Source organism: Triturus cristatus, chromosome 1_1, assembly GCF_964204655.1.
Source record: "Triturus cristatus chromosome 1_1, aTriCri1.1, whole genome shotgun sequence".
Lineage (NCBI taxonomy): Eukaryota > Metazoa > Chordata > Amphibia > Caudata > Salamandridae > Triturus > Triturus cristatus.
In genome coordinates this window covers 163,073,303-163,088,951 of record NC_140579.1, presented here as the reverse complement: position 1 = coordinate 163,088,951, position 15,649 = coordinate 163,073,303, and the positions used below count along the sequence as shown (strand labels likewise).

At 46.4% G+C, this 15,649-nt stretch overlaps 1 protein-coding gene across 5 annotated transcripts in view; it reads left to right on the top strand.

Moving 5' to 3' along the window:
* TLK2 (tousled like kinase 2) overlaps positions 1-15,649 on the top strand; it is a 2,417,851-nt gene that overhangs the window by 566,882 nt on the left and 1,835,320 nt on the right. The window contains exon 1 of one of the 5 annotated variants that reach the window (XM_085624081.1): positions 2,716-3,194. The exons of the other annotated variants lie outside the window; for them this stretch is intronic. The gene's annotated coding sequence lies outside the window, so the exon portion shown is untranslated. Of the gene's footprint in view, positions 1-2,715; positions 3,195-15,649 lie in introns of those variants that run through there. 5 annotated transcript variants of the gene reach the window in all.

Below are 15,649 nucleotides of genomic sequence, written 5' to 3'. Positions count from 1 at the left end.
AGCCCAAGAGATCTGAAGATGAGCCACCCAGAGAGAAATAACCCTAATAACGATATACCTGCCAGGTGTAGAAAGTGAAGACGCAGACAGATTAAGCAGACAAGCATCCGTCTCACATGAATGAGAACTGAACGATGTGGTGCTCCAAAAGTCCTTTGCAGGTGAGGTACCCGATACATCAACCTGTTCCGTACCCCATACAATGCAAAATGCAGAGACTTCTCAACCAGGCACCACACTGCCGATCCCAGGCGAATGCCCTGTTGACAGACTGGTCAAGGAATTTTGCATATTCCTTTCCACCGATTCCCATCGTACCTCTAGTGAGAAACAAGTGCAAGCTGTCATAAATGACATTGATCCTAATTGCCCGCAGTGGACAAAACAAATCTGGTTCTCTGACCTGGTGGAAATGGCGCAAGGAAATGTGAAACGTTGTCAAACTCACACCCTCCTCTCCGAGCAGGGAGGAAAGATAATACATTCAAAAGTGAGCAGCCTGACGTCTGAGGACATATAGTTCTGACACTTGGACCTACCTAAACAATCCATGGACCTTCTCAAAGAGGCAAGAAGGACAAGGAAGTGCCTCACAGGAAAATGGCAGAAGTATGTTATGTGGTGCAGAAACAGCAGAATGTTTCATGACCGAACGGAGGACACCTCAGTGATCAGATACCTCATGAACTAGCTAATACCTCACTGAAGGTACACTTGGCAGCAATATTAGACTGCACAAGAGGACACATAGGGAGAAGCCTTTTCACAGCAACACTTATTCAAAGGTTTCTAGAGAGCAAAGATAATAGCTCCCCCCATGTCAACACTGATGCCAATGTGGAGGGTGTTGACTCAAATTATGAAGGCACTCTTTGAACCCCTACATAAGACGGAGTTACTTTTCCTAACCTTGACGACCACCTTCCTAATTGCAATCATGTCACTGCGCAGAATGAGCGAGCTGCAGGTACTGACCACCCACAACCCTACTTTCAAACACACAAGATCCAGGTAGTTATGTGGACTAACTTAAGTTTCCTCCCCAAAGTCATGTCACAATAACACACAAACCAAACAATTCACCTGCCGGCTTTCTTCCAGAAACCGAAGACTCAAGTGTGAAGGCCACTACACTGGCTGGACGTGCGCAGAGTCGTGAACTATTTTTTGGAAAGGACATGGGAGATCAGAAAGGGAAGCTAGTTCTTCATGTCTCTTGCAGACTCAAGGACGGGCTCACCAGTGACAAAAAGCACAATTGCATAGTGGATAATGCAAATAATCCAGTTGTGCTACAGAACCAGTAGTGTGTGCTTGGAAAAAAAAAGCCCAGAGCACACTCGACAAGGAAGAAAGAAGCAACTCTGGCCTGCAAATATGTTTTTAAACAAAATATGTATGGCGACCACATGGTTATCAGTCCACATCTGCACCACATGCAAGTGAACACTGAGTCTGAAGTGTGCCAAAAAGTAATGAAACAAATATTTGCTAGCTCAAACAAATTTTTGACACCACCACCAGGAATGATCAAGGATACCACTACAAACTCTTTGCACAACATATGAATTCAGAAAAGTATTCATGCTGCAAAACGAAGTGGTTACTTACTAGTAGGAGTAGGTTTGCATCGTGAAGAGTTTTCAGGATTCACATTCAGCCCTCCACCTCCCCGTTATAAAGTGAGACGAGACCAAGAGGGGAGAGATTACATAACACTAAAGACCTGGAGGAAGCCAACTAACACAGGAAGTTGTCATGGGCAAAAATCTGATTGCGATTTGGGGGAGAAACATACCTTGACTAGCGACACCTGCCTGGTGCCGATATCCTTGTAGTTACAGCAGAGCACCATCATGAGATGGAGGGAGGTGACCAAAAAGGTAACCTGTGACCTCCCCAGTGCAGGTCGACAGCGAGACCGCCCCCCCGGAGAACCAATCAGCCACCCAGGGCAGCCTTGAGGAGGGAGGACTTTGTGACGATTGGCGGCGGTTCCAGGGAGGAGGGGGATCGGCTCCAACGGAAGCAGGAAGCCGAGGAGACAGTCGAGCAGCAACGCGACAGCAGGAGCAAGACACCCGGAGACGTGGAAGAGGCAGAAGCTCAACACCGGCTTCAGGTGGAAATAGATGCCAAAGACAACACCACGGAGAGATGGTCGTAGGAGTGGTGGAACTTAGGAGAGTTTGCAGCCAACTCGATGAGTGACCGTGTGAGGGAGGAGGGTGGGAGGCTGTCAGACAATATCCTGCCCAGACGCCTAACAAGACGCGGGCTAAACCAAATAATCTATAAACATGAGAGAAGAGTTTTTGTTTTTGTTTGAATTTTCTTTTTTGGCTCATTGTTACCAGCCAATATTGGGGAGGGGGAAAAGGGGAGGAGGAGGAGGTCTTTTTCCTGAGTTGAGTGAGTTATTTATTTTTCTTCTGTGCTATTTTTATTTGGGAGATCTAATGTCCAAACCGCTAAAGAGAAGAACACTATACCCTACATGAGGGTCAAAAAGAAAAGAGAGCAGAGGAATAAAGAAAGCCCTCAGTGTATGCAACATTCTTCTTTACTTTGTCCAATTCCTACCCTTTCTCTCTCCCAATAAGGTGAGGTGTTGTTTTTTATTTTACGTGTACTTGGTATGGTGGAGGCCTATCCTGACAATAGACAAAGTAACCTCTGGGTACTCACCACCTTCTCTCCTTTCTTTTGAGGCTCCTAAGGTGTGTCCATCCTCTGCATGAGAACCTGGGAAAGAAAGAGAGAGAGAAGAACCAACATATGAACAACAGAACTAAGGATCGTCAAGACCCCACAAGGGAACCAGAACAATACAGAAACGCCATGGACCTATAAAGACACAGAGAGAAGTCCCTGAAAGAAAGAAAAAAAAAACAATATTCAGAGGAATACCGATTCACTTTGTTATATAACCATTAAACCGGTCAAAATTGAGCATCCTAGGTTTTGTTTTCGCCCATCTCTCCGACAGGCGACCACGCCCAAAGGCTTTCCGTGGTGCATGTCTAATGTCCTAGGAGAATGGACATAACACCAAATAGGTACAGACTACGCCCAGAAAAAAAAATAGAAATAGAGGGCTAACCAGAAGAATCCGGACCCATCCATTAGATGGCAGAATAATGCACGGCATTTGAATCCAGAAATCTCTTCAAGCTGCAAATCTACTTCTACTGGTAAGTAACCATGTTGTTTCCTTCTACTGTGGCTTCCCTGATTAACTGTAAGCGATGTTTAGCAAACCTATTTGACAAACCTTTAGATCTTCAACTGGAAATCTATTAAGACCGTGGGTACTCCTTACAATTCCCCCCCTCCCCGAAAAAGAAAATGTATCTGGTGTCTCATCCCCTGGTATTTCTGATTCAAGTTTTTCCCTAGTGTCTGTATATAATCTGGGGAAGGAGGACCCTGAAACATACCCCATCATATCTCTTCTTATGCCTTCCGAGACACCCACCGATAGCCCTCCTCAAGTTTACTGATTCAGATCAGGAGTTTATTAGCTCTGTTGCTAGCATCATGTAGAGAGTTTTGTGTACTACAACAGTGGGCCTTGCTTCATTATCCACCAAACTTCAAAAAGGCATCTGACTTCTTTAGTGGTTTTGTATACCTCCAGTCAAAGAAGTTCTATCTCTTTTCCTCTTACTCTAGGGGTCTCCAATCTTTAATGTAATAAGAGCTGCTTATGTTAAATGGAAATCATCTGAAGCTACTAATATTAGTGTTGCATTAATGACCACATTGGAAAATATTAGTGGCCATCCCAGGCAAGATTGCCAGAAGTGATTACCTCCTTGCATCAGGCTTGGCTACCAGCGGCACTAAGGTAAAAAGTACATTATCAATTTGTAATGCCTCTATGTGGGTAACGTATAAGAACTATAGCTGCAATGCCCCTGGCACCAAGGTAATAATAATAGAAATATATATCCCGAATACCCCCCCCTTCACACCCCTCACCTCGATTGAGCACTCAAATATCAGATCTAAATAGATTTTGGGAATGCAGCCATTATTCTCCAAACAGCTTATGAGTTCTGAAAATCCACATATTTCACTTTCACATTTGGTATACAACCATAGTTTTCTGACCTTGTGGAGATGGCACAGAAACCGGGTATTGAGGCTGCCAGCTCATCAGTATGTGTTGACCATGCAAAGGGTTCAGGTACAGGATATGTTGCAAGTTATCCTGAGCGTGGTGGCACAGCTCCTGAGGTCAGGTATGTAGGACATTTGGGCCTATCAGTAAGAGTGATGGAAATACTCAGGTTGGAATGCCCATCACAAGCAAATTCTACACCACAAAGTGGGGAAGGTTCATAGTCTGATGTAAAAGGAAAGGGCTTAGTAAAAGCTCAGAGTGAGACACTACTGTAGTGCAATATCCCACACATCTACTAGATGAGGGGCTCCTTCCCCCCGTGCCACATGTAAAGTACGTTTGTCAGGCCATAGTGATGTGCAAATGGGCATAATAGGAAGACATTTTTTCAGCACACCAGTCATCAAAGATTCTTAATGGAAGCAAAGAGACTAGTGACCTCGAGGTTGGCTCCTAAACCTATGTGAAGCCTAAACCTAGTGAAACACCACTCAAGAAAATACCTTTTGTGCCCTCGCATAACGTGTGACTCAAACACTTAAAAAAGCCTTGTTAATGTTAATTACTGTTACTTCTCTGTAGAGAGTTAATGAGTTGCAGGTCCTCACAACACTGGAACCTTCTCTGCAAATGCACAAGGACAGAGTAGTAACGAGAACAAGCCCACAGTTTACCCTGAAGGTGATATTACACTTTCATGTCAACCAGGCCATACACTTACCTAAGTTCTTCTAAGCGCCTAAATCACAAGCGAAAAGGGCCCTTCATATAGTGGATATCAGAAGAGCTGTTATGTCTATGAGAAACAAAACTAGGAAAGGGAACCCATTCTTTATTTCCTTTGCCCAGACAAGCAAGTGTTTCCCAGTCACTAAAGGAACTATCAGTAGATGTATAGTCCAGACAATCAAGACATGTTATAAGACAGCAGGAGTAGCACTAGGAGCGACAAGGACATGCTCTATAAGGAAAAAGGGAGCAAAATTCACTTTCCTAGCGAACGTGACCTAAAATAACATCTTCATGTGGCCAAATGGTCTTCAGTGCACATCTTCACAAAACACTACTGCATGGACATTCAAGCTCACAATAGAGCATAGGTGGGACAAAAGGTGCTAAGATACCTGCTTGCAAATGGAGGCTTTTCTCAACCAAGCCTCCCAAGGTAAGAAGTTACTGCTATAAAATGAGTGCACTTTTCGCCCTTAGTGGGATGGGTATGCACAAATGTGGGTCTCTTACTCGCTGTGCCACTGGATTGAAGCTTGCCTGGCTGATGAGGGGTGATACCCCGAAACCGGTCTCAGGATACTTGTTTGCAGTCCAGGGAGGAGACGGATTTCCATGTGGCTCGGTCCAAACTGGGGTGGTGTAGTGAGCAGGAGAAGGATGAATTTAACTCAGATCTCTTGACTGGTGGTGAATGTTTGATTTATTCAGCATTCCGTCCATTGTTTGTTTGCACAGCACAAAATTAGTGCACAGCATGTGCATCCATAAAAGGTTTATGCTGCAACACTAAATGGATTATTTGTCTCCCATGGGCGACCCCCTTGTAGTATTTGCTGTCAGTTTTATTTCGATTTCCCTCATTTACAAATTCACTTCATTTTGGGGGATGTGGGAGGATTATATATCAATCTAGAAAATTCAACCTGCAAAACTACTCCTACAGGTAAGTAACAATTTTTTTACCAAAAATAGCAACCAGAAAACTCAAGAGGAGTTTGGTAGACTAGCGGCGATTCACGTCTTCTCATCTCCATCTGGCTTTACAATGTGCCACCGCTTTTCAGCCACCTCAGTTGCTGAGAACATCTCCTATTCCTAGTCCCATCTGTGTTTCAGCTGTTTGAGAGGATGACTGTCCCTTTTGGCCCTGCATTTGGGCTCCTGAGGATTGATCAGTCTTCCTCATAGTGTAAGTCTTATTGTTTTCTACAACTTGTCATCTGGGAGTGCCAACACTCCATTCACTCATACACAATCTTTGTAGAGTAAATGTCAATACTTTCTATCTGCAAAAATTTCTAGCCAAGCAAAAAAGACCATCATTTGATTTCTAATTTATGAAGCTGCCTTCATGACTGTCTCATATTTACGCCTTTGTTGCGTAAATTCGGCCTTACAGTGGATAACGAGCTTTTTATCAGCCCGCTCCCAGACTGTCAACTTAGGCCCGTATCGTTCGGCTCTGACAGAACTGTCCAAGGGAGTACCTCAGGGCTCATGTTTGAGCCCCACATTCTTTAACATCTATATTGCTCCCTTGGCCAATCTCCTGAGGACGTATGGGTTCACCCCCATATCCTATACCGACAATACTCAGTTGCTCTTTCCATTTGACAAATTTACTCCTTCTGTGCAGTTGGCCTTCTCTACCGGTATGAGAGCTATTTCACACTGGATGAAGAGTAATTTCCTCCAGTGTATTGTGGGGAAAACAGAGATTCTGCTCTTTGGAGAAGCCCCTTCCCTATGGATGCCAGAATGGTGGCCGATCGATCTGGGTCCCCATCCTGCCCCCAAGCTGACAGGTAAGAACTTGGGTATCCGTTTGGATCAAGCCCTCACTTTGAAGGAGCATGCTGTTCAGAAAGCTGGCTCCTGTTTCCACACAATGAGCCTGCTCCGTCGAGTTTTCCCTCTGCTTCCTGACTCAACCTGGAAAACTTTAACTCAGGCACTTGTATTAAGCCATCTGGACTACTGTAACGGCCTGCTGATTTCCGCCAATGAGGCCTCGCTCAGCAGACTGCAGGTAGTCCAGAATACGGCGGCGCGATTGGTCCTCAATTCTCCTCCTAGGACTCCTTCCCGCCCTCTTCTTATGCAGCTGCATTGGCTTCCTATCCACCAACGGGTAAGATTTAAAATCTGCTGCATTATCTACAAGTCACTGTTTAATTTAGGCCCCTCTTACCTTTCCGAGCAATTTACACTGTATCTACCTTCCAGATCTCTTCGCTCTGGTTCCAAACATCTTCTCGTGGTGCCTCCAGTAAGGAAGGCTAGATTAGGAGGAAGGGCCCTCTCTCATCTTGGCCCTCGATATTGGAACGAGCTCCCCATAATTTTGAGACCATGCATTGATCACCTACAATCCAGGAAGCTGTTTAAGACTACTCTTTTTTTGCTCCTGATTCAGCTGTAGCTGTAATACATCCTCACGGTCCGTCCTAAGCGCAGAGATACCCCTTCGGGGGTCGATTCAAGCGCTATATAAATAAATTGCATTTTAATGCCAAAAATGAGTAGTCCCCAAACCTTTTCCACTGTAAGATTGGTGTATACGTTTTGATAATTGAAAATGACTGCCATTGGAGGAAGTTTCCAAGGGGTATAACCACCTGATGGGCACGTGCCACCAATAAGTTGATGTTAATTCCTTGTGTTTTATCAGTAGAATGATGAGATTTGACATGTGCAATACACACTTTACCAATCAGTTTCAATGTGACTCTAAACATACCTATTTTATTGCTCTGGAAGTGGCCATTGGTGCCCTCTTTTGTGTCGAGATGGCAGATCGTCTTTCCAAGCTAGGCTTTGTCCTGCACTGACACTTGCCTCTGCTGCTCCCCACTCCAGATTTCAATGTTTGAGGACTGCAGATTCTGTCTCCATCTTCATCACAGTGAAACTGCCCCAAAGGAGAGGAAGGTGGCATTGCACCTCCAGGCTCACTTCTCAGGAGATAACAAAGAATGTATTTTTCACAGTGTAGGCCCCTCGATTTATCATGCAGCTGCTGTGCAAGGAGCACTTTGCTGAAAGGAAAACCGGATCCTTCCTTCAGCCGGAGAGCCAGAACGGGAGCTCACTTTCTAAGCATCAATTTTTGGCCCAAATGCAGATAATCCTGAACTTTTTATTCATAAGAAAATACATTAGCTTGATTATAATATCACGGTTTATGTGTAGTATACCAAGGTGGTATAAATCCTCATAATTTCTGAGCTGCATCCCTTTAAGAGAATTAATCATTATCAGAGTTGTGTTTTTTAATTTTATTTGAATTTAGAGTTCTAATCGATATTTTGACCCGCAGATTCCTCACATTTGAAACTTTTCCAAGAACCAGACTGGATCTGTAAACTTTGTAACAGCTCTCCTGAGTCGACAGGTGATGCTGGGTCTGCTTCCCTATCTCCAAGTATGTGACATTATAGCAATATATGGCGCCAGCTCTCTTTGTAGTCTCCATGCCTTTGGAGATGGTGATTATCCTGAAGGACCTAAAACAATGCTGTATAGTGGCAGAGCCACTTAAAACCATGGCATCATCAGTTGGCGCCAGAGAGCTGTTGCAAAATACTCAAATCTATCTGGCAATATGGGGATAATCATGAGATGAGTAATCTGTTGTGGGGTGAGGTTGGAGGTTACTTTCTCTGCTCCACTGTGGCATTCACAGTGTGAGGGCTCACACAATTTGGGCCCCTGCAGCTCCCTTTAATACTGTCTCTCCTTACTGTCCCTGCACCACAGCATCAGTCAGCAGATGTGGCTATGCGAGCAGGTCCAATTCCATGCTCGTTCTCTGGCTGTCATCTTCAGTTTACAAAGGTGCCTCTCTGGACCCCATAACCTCCCTGCCACTATCTGCACAGGTAGCTCCCCACTGTAGGGCAAGAGGCCTGTGGAGCAGCCAAACACATGCTGCGTGGGTCGCTGTAACAGTTATGAGCAGTTGAGGAGACTGTCCTTTCCCATTTAGTAGTCCACGTTTGACGCTTAACTTCCCACCATCCTTGCTAGCGTTCCCCAGTCATGGCTGTGCCTTCTGGGGCCCCAAGGATTTCAGTGGCACCCGAGCTTCAATGGATCATTACAGTTACCCACTCCTTCTCACCCCTCCCCTCCAGTGAATGAGTCATTCTCCAGTATTTAGGGTGTCTTTCATAGAATCACATGCCTGAATCATCCCCCGTCATCGGAGTGAGAGTCCCACGGTACATAAAAAAAGCAAAAATAATGCATATAATAACCAAAAAACCTTGGTAACATGAAACCAGGAAGTAAAGTAGCCTAAGCTACAAGGAAAAACACTTCCACACCTATGACTATCATAGTCATTATGTACAGTCCAAACTGCAGCCAATCAGGCGACAGCAGCCCCCAGAATGTTCTCAGAGGCTCAGGCTCTCAGATTTTCTACCGCACGTCGTGTGAAGGGAGTCTCCCTGAGCTCTGCTCAGTACTTCAGTTTTTTCTGGTTTTTTGCTCATCTTCAGGATGTCAACTTCTAAGAGCTCTCTTTAGGCCTTGTGAATCTTGTGGGAAGCTCCGGCTATTCTCTGAAGACCCCCACAAGAAGTGTATTTACTGCCTCTATCTGGAACATGAGGTGAGGGATTGTAAGATTTGCAGGACCTTCCCTCATAAAACCCTCAGGGATAGAGAAGGGCGCCTACTTCTGTGGCTACAGAAGATCACGGACAAGGATAACCCTTTATCTGAGGTGGAAAATGCAGCCTCTGGGTCGTCTAGGTCTTCTAGAAAGAGGATGGCTGAGGAAGACTTATCTCCTGGGGCTAAGGTGTTGAGAAAAGTTCAGCCTGCTAAAGGCTCTGGCTTGCCTTCTACTTCTTCAAAAAAGGCTTCTCCACCTTCCAAGTCTAAGCCTGCTACGCCCCCGAGAAAGACCGGAAAGTCTGACATCTAAAAGACTTCCTGACTAGGAATTACCTCAGCAGAAAATGCCGTCGTCGACTGCTCCTTCGTCGACTAATATCATCGTCGAAGCTACATCTACGTTGACAGTTACATTCTCGTCTCCGAGACCGAAGATGATCATGACATCGGCTTCGTCTCCGTCGACGCTGGTCTCTGTTGCTGTTAGACCCATCTTGTCGACGAAGGAGATTACATCTCTCGTCAGCGCTCCATCGACGGTAAGGGCAAAGAAGATCTCGTCGACGACTGCTGCGTCGAAGGCCACCTCGTCGATGGAGACTTCCTAGTCGACGGCCACCTTGTCGTCGAAGACTGCCCCGTTGTCGACGGCTGCCTCATCGACAGACTGATTCGTCGTCGACGAAAATTGCCTCGTCGACGAAGATTGCCTCGTCGTCGACGGCGAACCTCTCGTCGACGAAAATTGCCTCGTCGTTAAACAGCTTCCTCATCGATGCTCACTTTTTTGACGCCAACACCATCGTCGACTATCTCGTCGACGGCACAATCGTCAACGCCTCTTTTGTCTAACTGCATGGATTTACAAGTTTGGTCTGCAACATCGGCTACTGCTTCATCCACCCAGCCTTCGACGGCGGCTTCTCTACTACAACGTCGTGGCTCCTCATTGGAAGCCCTGTCACCATTGAAGTTGCCTGAACAATTATTAGATTCTGAGGAGGAAGAAGAGGAATCTGGAGAGGATGATAGATTCCGTACTGCTAGGAGTCCATCAGAACTGTTTATAAAATACCAAGATGACGACCAGGAGGAAGAACCGTGTCCTGAGCCTCAAGCTTCAACTCCTGTCACATTTCCCTCAGCACAGATGCCTTTGGAATTGCTTAACAATTTGCAATATATGTTGCAGGACTATTATCGTCGTTTTCCTCCATCGGAATCGGCGGAGTCTCTTCCATCCACGCCTATACCAAGGGTTCCCATGACTTCTTTCCAATCTCCCAGACCACCTTCTCCACTGCCATCTCGTCATTCCCATGATGCAAATACAACAGATGATGACAGGGAAGAGAGAGAGGTGGATGACCAGTCAGTGCTGTCGGAGTGGGACGAATACCAAATCCAAACTCCATCACCGTCAACTCCGGCCCCCGCGGACTCTCCTCTGGTGGATATCGGAAGTTTTCATCTACTTATGGAGAGGGCAATGAAGAGGTTTCTCATCCCTTTGGAGACAAAGAAAGATGACTGCTTTCTTTATGATTTTAAAGACCAACCGCGAAAGCATATCAGGACAATTCCCATAATAGATTTTATCTGGAAGGAAGGATTAAAAATCATGGCAACACCAAATTCTCTTCCAGTAGTCTTGCCTCGGTTGGACAAAAAATATATGGCGCCAAGTGAGTCACCTGCATGCCTCATCGGCCAGCCGAAAGCTGACTGTCATCGCCCAAGCGGCGCAGAGACGGGCCAGGAACCCTTCTTCACCTATATCAGCTCCGCCTGACAGGGATGGCAGACGGTTGGATTCGATTGGAAAGAAGGTTTCCACTATGTCTGCGACGACGGTTCGGGCTGCAAATTCCCTAGCCATATTAGAGAGATACGATCGCCAAATGGGGTCCGACATCTACTCCTACTTAAACATGCCGTCGGAACCTTCCGAGGCCTTGAAGATTCTACAGAAGGGAGAATATACCTCTGCGGAGATCGACGCAGCCGTGGTTGTGGCATTCACAGGATTTAGACAACTAACGGGTGCAGCAGTATTGAGGAGACCAGGTTGGCTGAAATAAACATCTTTTCGCCAAGAGGTCCAAACCAAGATTATCGACATGCTGTTCAATGGGGAGTCACTGTTCGGGCAACATGTTGATGAGGCCCTTCAGGCTATTAAAAAAGACAGACAGCGAGGTCTCTTGGTAGGCTACAATTTCGTAAGTCGTCCTTTCGTGGTGCCAAAGGACGTGTATCCTCTCAGGAGAGGTTTTAATCAACAACGATCTTATCAAACCTCTCAAACTAATCAAAGGTTCCAACCCTACAGACAGCAGTCTTATGGACAGCGAGGTAACTCCTATTCGCAGTCAAGTAGGAAGCAATCCTTTCGTGCACGGGAGTCAAATAAAAAACAATGAGGTCAGCCAGCTGCCACCATCTCTGCCGTTGCCACACTGAAAAATAGGAGGAAGAATATCCCACTTTTACTCGAACTGGTCCAGAATTACTACAGACAAGTGGGTTTTGGATATAGTAGCCAGAGGCCATGCTCTGGAGTTCACAAAGATTCCCCCAAACTCTCCTCCCAAAGGACCACTTCCTGCCCATCTCAAGGAGCTTTTTTCCCAAATAAATCTGATGATTTGGAAGGAAGCAATCAAAAAGGTCCCTCCGTTACAAAGAGGAACAGTATTTTAGTCAAGATTTTTCCTCATTCAAAAAAAGTCGGGAGAATGGCGCCCCATCTCGACCTTCGCGCCCTCAACAAATACCTAAAGAAGTTATCCTTCCGAATGTTAACACTTCAAGAAATTCTACAAATGCTTTCGGCGGGGGGATCACATGGCCACCCTCGACCTCCAAGACGCTTATTTTCATGTACCGATCCTACCCAGACACAGAAAGTTTCTACGGTTCAGAGTGGCTGGCAGAGACTTTCAATTCAGTCCTTCCGTTTGGTCTTCGTTCAGCACCCCGGGTATTTACAAAGGTCATAGCGCCAATGACCGCACACCTTCGTCTGCAGGGGATTCAAATTTTCCCTTACTTAGAAGACTGCCTTTTCAAGGCGAATTCTTTTCAAGCCACAACGGCACAAGTTCAGAAGTGTCTGCTACTTTTCCAGTCTCTGGGTCTTTCCATAAATTTAGAAAAATCTCATCTGACTCCATCACAGAGAGACTTTTCTAGGAGCTACACGGGACACGAAGCTGACCCAGGCCTTTGTCTCAAAAGAAAGACAACTCAAGATATGCAATCTCGCTCGCTTCTTACTGTCATGAGTGCGTTTCAGTCTGTTTGTACAAGTCCTTCCTAGGGATGATTTCTTCTTGCATCCCTCTGATACCCAACTGCCGTTACAGAATGAGACCACTGCAAGAGGAACTCAACCTTCAATGGCTCCAGATTTCGGGATCTTTCGAGGACATTGTTCGCATCACTCTTCGGATGCGGGAAACCTTTCATTGGTGGAGCCAAATAAAGAACTTAAGAGAAGGATGTGCATTTCTGGTCGAAATGCCAGATTTCACCATAACCACAGATGCTTCCCTCGAGGGATGGGGGGGCGCACCTTCAAGGGATGACAGTGAACGGCAGATGGACTTTCCACCAAAAGAGGTGGCATATCAACCTTCTGGAGTTACGAGCCATTTTCTTGGCTCTGAAATCATTTCGAACCATCAGAGGAACCTCCGTACTAATACGAACGGACAATACGACAAGTATGCATTACTTGAACAAACAAGGCGGGACAAAGTCAGCCCTACTATGTCAGCAAGCACAAGAGATTTGGGAGTGGGCGATTCATCACAAAATCAGCCTCACAGCCATTCATGTCCCAGGAGTCACCAATGTTCTGGCGGATTCCCTCAGCAGGTCCACAACATCCAACCACGAGTGGGAACTACATCAACCAACCTTAAACAGAGTCTTTCGAGAGTGGGGGCACCCCGATCTAGACCTGTTTGCGACAAGCCAGAACCGCAAATGCCCATCCTTTGCAAGTTAGGTTCCCCAAAAAGACTCATTCGGAAATGCGTTTTCGATGAACTGGTCGCAGATATATGCCTACGCTTTTCCACCGATTCCGTTGGTTCCACGAGTCCTCCGCAAGATCAAGAAACAACCTTGCCGCATGATCCTCATAGCTCCCAGGTGGCCTCGCCAATACTGGTTTACGGAACTTCTCCTCTCGGAGTGCGAACCCCTCCAGTTTCGGCCAATACCGAACCTTCTGTCCATCCAGAACAGACAAATCTGTCACCTGGGCCCAGCATCGCTGAGATTAGCGGCATGGCTCCTCAACACCTTGAATTCGCACAACTAAATATCCCTGCGGACAGTCAGGAAGTTTTGGCTAATGCTCGAGCACCTGCTACGATTAAAACTTACAAATTAAAATGGAAGAGGTTTTGCATGTGGTGTCAATCTGACAATATCCACCCTATTCAGGCAAGACCAGAACTACTTTTACTGTTCTTTCTTCATTTAGCGAGATCCGGCCTCTCCCATTCTACTTTGACGGTGTTCTTGGCGGCAATTTCAAGGTTTCGGCAGGATGGTGCTAATTCAAATAGTCATTCAGCAATTCTTCAAGGGGTTGTTTCGGATGTTAATCCCCCCCCCCCCCCCAATTCGACGTCCACCTCCATCTTGGCACCTTAATGTAGTGCTTACACAACTAATGCGACACCCCTTCGAACCTATTCATAAAGTGCATGGTTTCTTTGCTATTGGCTCTGACATCCTGATCCTGATCTCAGATCCATATTTCCTCCTGAGGCGGAAGCCGGGAGTTCGTGTGTGCTCTTTTTAAATCATTGTGTGTCACAATTACTGTGTTTTTTAACTGCTGCACTTACTTCAATCCCTGGCATCTTTCAGGACTTCACCCTTGACTCGACCGCGCAGTGGAGCTAACGCTGCTGCGGTATCGCAGAATTTGAAAAATAACTTGCCGCCATTGACGGCGTGCGACGAGGCCACGCCCACTTCGAGGCCACGCCCCCGCCTACTTCTCACTCCCTGATAAACATGTGTATTCACCGGACGCGCAGCGGACGGGCGCAGCGGGCGCGGCGTTTGCGCGCCGAAGGCGCGCCTAAGGCAAGCCCGTCTTCGCCCGTCATCGCCAAGACATCGCCTCTCGCCGGTCCCCCTGCTCAAACCACTCGAACGGCACACCACTATGATAAAAACTGCCTCCTTGCACTAAACCCGGGCCAACGCTGCGGTAAGCTACTGGGCTGCATTGGACAGGCTGGCCTACATTGTAAGTCCTGTACATTTGTCACACCTAGGCTGTGCCTACCCGGACACAAAGCCAGTACATTAAAACACACCCCGCTCATGATTCTTCAGCTCAATGTCAGATCTCTGGTAAAGCACCATCCTGAGGTCAACACTCTAATGACCGATGAGAACCCAGACATACTATTTCTGTGCGAAACCTGGCTGAAGGATGAGCTTACCAGCATTCCTAATCTTACGCTGCCGGATGGATTCTCTGATATCCATCAATAGAGACACTAGGGGAGGTGGCATAGCTGTTATTTACAGAACGCTATACTCCTGCTCTTTTATGAAGGAAGACATCATGGGATGGGAGTGCGCCCGCTTCAAAATCACCACTAGCCCTCACTTCTCCCTTTCTGGCCTTTTCATCTACCAACCCCCGGGGCCCACTTCTAAATTCACGGAGGAACTCCTAGAGGCTGCCCACACCCTGGTTGTGACCTCCGCCAACTTTACTATTTTGGGAGACTTTAATCTCCACTTTGATTCCCCCTCGGATCCCATCATTAGCAACCTCCTGGCAGACTTTACAGCCTTACAGCTGATCCCTCTTATCCACTCCACTACGCACTCTGCTGGTCACCTTCTTGACCCTGTTTTTACCAATATCCCGGAGGCCAAAGCCGATCCACCCAAACCCATGGGTTGGACCGACCACTTCCTCATTAAATTTGTGATATCGGCTGATATCCAGCCCAATAATGATCTGCCTCCCTCCTGTCTTAAGCGGCCCTGGCACAAATTCCAAAATAAGGAACTCTGCATTATCCTAAGAGAACTCAACTTTGTAACCACTAAAGACATTAATACGTCCTATGCCTCTTTTCAGGACTGGATCATTAAAGGACTTGACACTCTCAT